The sequence below is a fragment of the Gobio gobio genome (assembly GCF_949357685.1).
Source record: "Gobio gobio genome assembly, chromosome: 2".
Classification (NCBI taxonomy): Eukaryota; Metazoa; Chordata; class Actinopteri; order Cypriniformes; family Gobionidae; genus Gobio; species Gobio gobio.
In genome coordinates, this window is record NC_137098.1 from 72,863,956 (window position 1) to 72,872,566 (window position 8,611).

Consider the following 8,611-nt stretch of genomic DNA (forward strand, 5'->3'; position numbering starts at 1 on the left):
AGGCTATTGAACGTATTCCTCCGCCAGACAGGGAGTCCGGGTTCTACAGCCGGTACTTCATAGTTCCTAAGAAGGATGGCGAGTTGCGTCTAACTTTAGATCTGAGGTACTTGGATCTCTGAGAAGATTTAGATTTAAGATGCTTACAATTCCTTTGTCGTGATTCAGATCCAGTCTAAGGACTGGCCTGTCACGGTGGATCTAAAGAGGACGCATACTTCCATGTATCCATCCTTCTGTGTCACGGGGAATTCCTGAGGTTCGCTTTCGGGGGCGAAGCATACCAATATCGGGTTTCTCCATACGGCCTGGCTCTTTTCCCTCGCGAGTAGCAGGAGTTTGGCATTGAGATGTCGTCCTTGGCTGCTCTCAGTGCTTGGGGTTGAGACTCTAAATGCAGTAGCGTGTTGACGCCTTCTCAGAGAACCGTGTTCCTGGGAGTCGTATGGGATTCTCTATGTTGTGGGCACAATTGTCCCCCGCACGTATCGAGTCCATACGGGGGATGGTCTCTAAAATGAAGCGAGGCCGCAGCATCACTGTGTAGCAGTTTAAAACTGCTGGGGCTTATTGCAGCTGCGTCCAACAGAATATCTCCTAGAGACCCTACAGTGGTGCTTGGGAACCGAGGGGCTTTCCTTGAGGGGAAATCCATTCTGTATGACCAGGGTAACTCGCAGTGGCCTTCGTTCCCTCGTCGTATGGAAGAAACCTTGGTTTCTGCCCCAGGCGCCGGTGCTGGGAGCATCATGTTGCCGGAAGACCGTTTCAACAGATGTCTCCCTTACCGGTTGGGGTGCGGTCATGGAAGGCCGCTTTGCAGAGGTCTGTGGGAGACCCGGCATTCCTCCTGGCACAACATCTGCCTGGAGATGCTGGTGGTCTACAAAGCTCTGAGGAGCTTTTTCCCGGACCTCCGCGGCCACCATGTCCGGATATGATCCAACAATACGGCCGTAGTATCGTATCTAAATCATCAGGAGGGCCTGAAGTCGCGCCCTCTATGCAGACTGGCACACCAGTTCCTCCTGTAGTCCCAGGGGAAACTGTCGTCCCTCATGGCGATGTACATCCCTGGGGACCAAAACCAGGGAGCAGACATCCTGTCGAGGCAGGGGCTGAGGCCCGGGGAGTGGCGACTCCACCCCGAGGTGGTGGAGGCCATGTGCGAGAGGTTTGGCCCGGTGGAAGTGGATCTCTTCGCGTCTCGAGAGACGTCCCACTGCCCACTGTGGTTCTCCCTCAGCTATCCGGCTCCACTGGGGCTGGATGCCATGGCTCAGACGTGGCCGAGGCTGCGTCTGTACGCATTTCCCCCGTTTGCTCTGCTCCCGGGAGTTCTGGAGCGGGTCCGCCGGGAGGGCGTCTGCCTTCTAGTAGCACCCCGGTTTGAAGAGCCCAACCCGGGTTTGGTTCTCCGACATTATCGACCTGCTAGACGGCCTCCCATGGCAGGTCCCTCTGAGGAGGGATCTGATGTCTCAGGCGGGGGGCACAATATTTTACCCTCGGCCAAAGCTGTGGATCCTCTGGGTCTGGCCCCTGAGGGGGCCCTGTACCTAGGAGATGGCCTGTCAGCAGGTGTCGTGGAGACCTTACTTAGCTCCAGGGCTCCTTCCACCAGGAGACTGTACAGCCTAAAGTGGAATGTGTTTTCCACTTGGTGTAGAGAGCGTGAGGTGAACCCAGTTATATGCCTAGTGGCTTCAGTGCTGGAGGTCCTCCAAGATCGTTTCTCCACCGGTCTTACCCCGTCCACACTTAAGGTGTGCATGGCTGCTATTGGGGCTTTCCACTCACCTGTAGGTGATGGGTTGCTGGGGAAGCACCATCTGGTTGTACGGTTCCTCCATGGGGCTCGGAGGATGAGGCCTGCGGCTCATTCCAGAGTCCCAGCCTGGGACCAGGCGGTGGTGCTCGAGGGACTGGCTGAGGCCCCCTTTGAGCCACTGGAGTCGGCCGAGGCGAGAAACCTGACCTTCAAGGTGGCCTTTCTCCTTTCCGTCACTTCTCTGAGGATAGTGGGGGACCTCCAGGCCTTGGCTATCATGCCAACTTGCATGGAGTTTTGCCCCAGGCAGAGTTAAGGACATCTTGCATCCTAGCCTGGGCTGTGCCCAAGGTGCCATCTAATGTGGCACGGTCAGTGGTTCTCCAGGCATTCCATCCTCCACCTCACGTGACGGCGGAAGAGAGCAGACCGGTTCGGGCATTGAGGATCTATTGGAGAAGTCTGCACAGTGGAGGAAGTCAGACCAATTGTTGATGTGTTTTGGTTCACCCAGGAAAGGGCTGCCTGCTTCAAAACAGACAATCAGTAACTGGATTGTCCAGGCTATAGCCACGGCTTATCAGGTGCGCAGTTTGCCTTCACCGATATCTGTGAGGGCTCATTCCACCAGGGGCATGGCCTCCTCTGTGGCCCTCCTTTCTGGAGCCTCTATGCAAGAGATCTGCGAGGCGGCCGGGTGGGCCACTCCGCACACCTTCATAAGGTACTATAGTCTGCACGTCCCTGCGACGCCTGGCACTAGAGTGCTCGCCTCCTTAGTGTGCCTGGTTTCCAGCTTCACACTGGGTGGAAGTGATTGGTGTGGCATAGTGGGTACTCGTTCCCCAAATGTTCCCAAACATCTGGGGTTATGACTATAACCCGTATTCCCCGAGAAGGGAACGAGACACTGCGTCTCGTGGCCACACCAATCAGGCAGAGCACTCGCTTCATCGCAGAACACTATCTGTGTTGTGTGCCGATGTCCCTTTGTATCTTTCGGGTACGCCATCACATACTACGTCATAACGCAACACCAATCAGGATTGAACTTATTTCATTCATTCTTCAGACGCGTTACGCTGGGGGCGTTCCCCAAATGTGTCGTCACGACGACGCAGTTCGAGTTCCCTTCTTGGGGAACACGGGTTATAGTCATAACCTGAGACGTTTTCGTGGATCCGTGTGATGTCATCTGTACAAAGGAAAAACGTCTTTTTTTAGTACATCGGTTTCATGTAAATGTGCCCTTATTTAAGTTCATGGTGCACTTTCCAAACAAGGTGATGATCTGAACCAGGTGTGTTAAATAAGTGAGACACAAAATGTGCAGAGGGTGGTTGAATCAGGATTGAAAACCACTGAATAATAATATAGGTTATATAACTTATATAACTTAATATAGGTTTTATAACTTTTACATCAGTCTCCTAGAGTCCATTATGATACGCAGTGGGTGCTAGATTATACAGCATTATAAAGTTCATACAGAACGCATTTTTGCAGTCCCCTGCATTGCTTTTTCATTGTTTTTCTATGTAAACATACGCTAGACAGACATGACCATTGCACTCGCGTCTTTTTCAGTGTGTCATGTGGACACTGCATTAAAAAAAACTTGCAGTGCTCAATTTCACAGAAGAAAAATGTGCACTCTATTCCATAACACTGCAATGTTACACATGTTGTGCTCATTCAGCTCACCGCAGTTTTAAAGCCCTATTTTTATGAGACTGTTTTTTTTTCCTTTTTAACACTACCTGTTCCGGACAGTAGGTGGGGCTGTTAGTCAAAAGGGAATTTTCTCCTCCCACCACTTTGTGAGGAAAATGACAATGATAAGTGTTCCCATTTGTTTAAAGCAGGGGTCTCCAAACTCAGTCCTGGAGGGCCGTTGTCCTGCAGAGTTTAGCTCTAACTCTAATTAAACACACCTGAACTAGCTCATCAGTGTCTAACTAGGGCCTTGTAAGACACTGATGAGCTGATTCAGGTGTTTATTTGGGGTTAGAGCTAAACTCTGCAGGACAACGGCCCTCCAGGACTGAGTTTGGAGACCCCTGGTTTAAAGGGTTAGTTCACCCAAAAATGAAAATTCTGTCATTAATTACTTACCCTCATGTCGTTCGACACCCGTAAGACCTCCGTTCATCTTCGGAACACAAATGAAGATATTTTAGTTGAAATCTGATGGCTCTGAAAGGCCTCCATTGGCACAATGCACGGTACACTCTCAAGACCCTTAAAAGGTACTAAAGACGTCGTTACAAAGTCCATCTCACTACAGTGGTTCTACAATAACTTTATGGAGTGACGAGAATAGTTTTTGTGCGCAAAAAAAACCTAAATAACGACTTATATAGTGATGACGATTTCAAAACACGGCATCATGAAGCTTCGAAGAGTTATGAATCAGTGAGTCGATTCAGCAGTTTGGATCGCCAAATTTCAGCAGTTTGGCGGTTTGACACGCGATCTGAATCATGATTCGACTCACTGATTCATAACGCTTCGAAGCTTCATGATGCCGTGTTTTGAAATGGTCATCACTATATAAGTCGTTATTTAGGTTTTTTTTGCGCACAAAAACTATTCTCGTCACTCCATAAAGTTATTGTAGAACCACTGTAGTGAGATGGACTTTGTAACGACATCTTTAGTACCTTTTAAGGGTCTTGAGAGTGTACCGTGCATTGTGCCAATGGAGGCCTTTCAGAGCCATCAGATTTCAACTAAAATATCTTCATTTGTGTTCTGAAGATGAACGGAGGTCTTACGGGTGTCGAACGACATGAGGGTAAGTAATTAATGACAGAATTTTCATTTTTGGGTGAACTAACCCTTTAAGTCAAATGAATTGTTCCAAAAACCATCCAATTCCAACCATCTTTATCTAAACATAACATGGAAACATGCCATTAGAAGACTGCTGACCTCAAGATAAATATGAATGTTTTAAAAGTCAACTATAATTGGAGTAAAATATAGTTTCTTTACATTATTATTCATGTTAAAAATGTATAAAACATTGTCATTGTATATAAACATTGAATATAAAATGTCTGCATTTTGATGGGTGTTTAATTCTTTCTACACAAAATGTCTGACATTTGCCTCCATATTTATTTTACAGAGAACTGAGTCTTCCACCAAGCAGATCAACTCTGATTCTTCAAGGTCCTCCAAAACAATATCGTCTATATACAGAGAGAGAAGTGCTTGATGAGAATGGAAAAGTCAGGAAATGGACTTGTGGGAAAAAAGACACCAGTAAACAAAACAAAATTGTTCTGCTGGTGGGAGAAACCGGCGCTGGCAAGACGACTCTCATCAACACCATGGTCAACTACTTACTGGGTGTAAAGTTTGAGGAAGAACTATGGTATGAAATCACAGAAGAAGAAGCCAGAGACCAATCAGAATCACAAACCTCTGAAATCACCATGTATGAGGTCTGTCCTGAAGAGAGTCCTGTATCGGTCACCATCATTGATACTCCAGGATACGGAGACACTAGAGGACTGGAAAAAGATCTAGAAGTTGCTTCGAACTTATCCACTCTGTTTCAGAGCAATGATGGCATTCGTGAAGTTGATGCTGTGTGTTTTGTGATTCAAGCGTCTAAGAATCGTCTCTCGGACAGACAGCATTACATCATCAGTTCAATTCTGTCTTTGTTTGGAAAAGACATTGTAAACAGCATTGTGTTTTTAATCACACACTCTGATGGTATGGAACCCAAAAACGTCCTTGACGCCATTAATAAAGCTAGAATCCCCTGCAGCCGAGACCACAATAACCAACCTGTTCATTTCTTATTCAACAACCGGCAGGCTGATGCCCGTCACACTGGAGAACGTCATATTCGTGCTCAAAGAGACGCCTGGGAAGACAGCATGGACAGCATGAAGCATTTCCTTCAGTCTCTGGATGAAAAGAACAGAAGAAGTTTAGAGTTGACTTCAAATGTCCTGATAGAGCGCATTATATTAGAAGCGTCCATGTGCGAATTCAAGAGAAAGAGTCGAAGAAGTCTGAAAAACTTCAGATTCAGCAAGCAATGATGGAAAACAAGGAAAAGATTAAGGAACGTAAAAACTTCACCATTAAAGTCAGAAAAACTGTCAAAGAGAAGGTGCCCATTGAAAGTGCTTCATGGAAGAACAGGAAGGCAACGACCTGCACTGTCTGTGAGGAAAACTGCCATGAGTTCGACTGCTGGTGGGGTTCTGATCTCAGCAAATGTAAAGTCATGAAAAACGGATACTGCACCGTGTGCACAGGGAAGTGCCATCACAGCAAACATATCAAAGAAGACAAGAAATACGTCATCAGAAACGCAAGCAAGTTGATAGAATTTGATGATTTTAGAAAGAATTATGAAAAAGCTCAAGAAGAGTTAAAGAGATTTTCGGTTATAATGGATGATCTTGACAAAGATCTGCAGGCGCTTGAGGACCAAAAGTTCATTCTTCTGTTCAATGCCTACAAGACCATCAAGCATCTGTCTCAGATCGCATTAAAGCCAGATTCTGCCTTCACTCTTCAGCATCTGAACTTCTTCATCCCCAAACTGAGAGAAGCTGGGAAAAAAGACTGGGTCCGAGAGCTGGAGGAATTGAGGAAAACTGCTGAAGCTGAAGAAGCCAATAAAAATGCTCTGAGTTACCTTCAAGCTGGTCTATCAAACTGGAACATTTCTTTGGTGAGCAAGTGAAGACAAGAGATGAATTGATGAAAATGAAGAAGACCACTTACAATGAGAAATAAATGCAGTTGACTTTTGGTAGATCTGAATGAAGTAAAAAGTTTTGTTTTATCAGAGTATCAAGCTAATTTTTATATGTTTTTAGTGTTAAAGGCAAGTCATTCCAATCCAATATGTTTGTTCAAGAACTGTAATAAATGGATATATTTCATATTAGGGTAATGGATGGTAATTTTAACAAAAAATGTCACATCTATGAATGTTGATGTGTTTACTCTTGTGGTAATCCTTGGCGTTGAACTTTATCTTCATCATTTGCTGGAGTCTTTCCTTTTTTATTTCCTTTGCTTTTGTTATGATATTTACCTCAGACTGTCTATCTTTCTTTTTTACATAATTCTTGTTAAGTAAAATAACTCAAATAAATCCAAAAATATTGTACGACATTAAGTCAAGTTTCAAGTTTATTTTGTCATGTATACAAATGTCAGTGATAATTTGCACATTGGAATGCTTAGGTTGAGGCTCAGGCATTCTACATTTGGGAACAACAGCAACTCAGCCACGAAGTGTTAGGCCACGTAAAATCACAGAGTGGGGTCAGTGCATGCTGAGGGTCACAGTGCACAGAAGTCACCAACTTTCTGCAGAGTCAATAGCTCCAGACCTCAGTGGCCTTCAGATTAGCTCAAGAACAATGCGTAGAGAGCTTCATGGAATGGGTTTCCATGGCCGAGCAGCTCATCCAAGCCTTACATCACCAAGTGCAATGCAAAGCTTGTGGGGTAAAACACGCCACCACTGACTCTAGAACAGTGGCAATGTGTTCTCTGGAGTGACCAATCACGCTTCTCTGTCTGGCAATCCAATGGATGTGTCTGGGTTTGGCGGTTTCCAGGAGAACGGGACTTGCCTGACTGCATAATGCCAAGTGTAAACTTTGGTAGAGGGGGTTATTCAGGGGTTAGGCTTGGCCCCTTAGTTCCAGTGAAAAGAAATCTTAATACTTCAGCATACCAAGACATTTTGGACAATTTCATGCTCCCAACTTTGTGGAAACAGTTTTGGGGACGGCCCTTTCCCGTGCCAACATGACTGCGCACCAGTGCACAAAGCGTCGCTCCATAAAGACATGGATGAGCGAGTTTGGTGTGGAGGAACTTGACAGGCCTGCACAGAGTGCACAACACTTTTGGGATGAATTAGAGTGGAGACTGAGCCAGGCCTTCTCATCCAACATTAGTGCCTGACCTCACAAATGCACTTCTAGAAGAATGGTCAAAAATCCCCATAAACACACTCCTAAACCTTGTGGAAAGCCTTCCCAGAAGAGTTGAAGCTGTTATAGCTGCAAAGGATGGGCCAACTCCATATTAAACCCTACGGGTTAAGAATGGGACTTCATTAAAGTTCATGTGCATGTAAAGGCAGGCGTCACAAAACGTTTGGCAATGTAGTATATATATATATATATATATATATATATATATATATATATATATATATATATATATATATATATATATATATATATATATATATATATATATATATATATATATATATATATCCTGCCTGCCTGATGGCATTTTGTTAAACAGGCTATGTGCTGGGGGACTGGGGTCAGCAATGATTTTGGGAGCCTTCCTCAGACAATAAAAATCACACTCTTCCTCTAGACACATTCTCTAGAGGGATTTGATCGATGATGAAGCAGTTTCCATACCAGACAATCAAGCACCCTGTCCAGATGCCATCGATGGCGTATCTGTAGAAGTTTGTGAGGTGAGCATCCGTAGCCAAAACTTCTTGAGCCTCCGTAGAAAGTAGATTCACTGACGATCAGACTTTACTACTGACGTGGCATGCAGGGACCAGTACAGGTCATCAGAGAGGTGCACACCAAATAACTTGATGCTCCTGACCCTTTCCACACCAGTTACGTCAATGTGTAGGGAGGCGTGGCTGTCCAACTGCATCCTCCTAAAATCAACAATCATCTCTTTGGTTTTGCCGATGTTGAGGCTTAGATAGTGTTTTTAGCTCATCTCTGTAGGCCGTCTCATTGCTGTTCGTGATGAGGCCCAGGATGGAGGTGTCATCAGCAAACTTAAAGATTATGTTGGTGCTGT

At 45.4% G+C, this 8,611-nt stretch overlaps 1 pseudogene across 1 annotated transcript; it reads left to right on the top strand.

Annotated features, from left to right (window-relative positions):
* Positions 1-1,448: 1,448 nt before the first annotated feature.
* On the top strand, positions 1,449-8,309 carry LOC307118723 (annotated as a pseudogene). The gene is made up of 3 exons: positions 1,449-1,573; positions 4,905-6,476; positions 8,172-8,309. The product of its transcript is annotated as an uncharacterized misc_RNA (transcript).
* Positions 8,310-8,611: the final 302 nt, after the last annotated feature.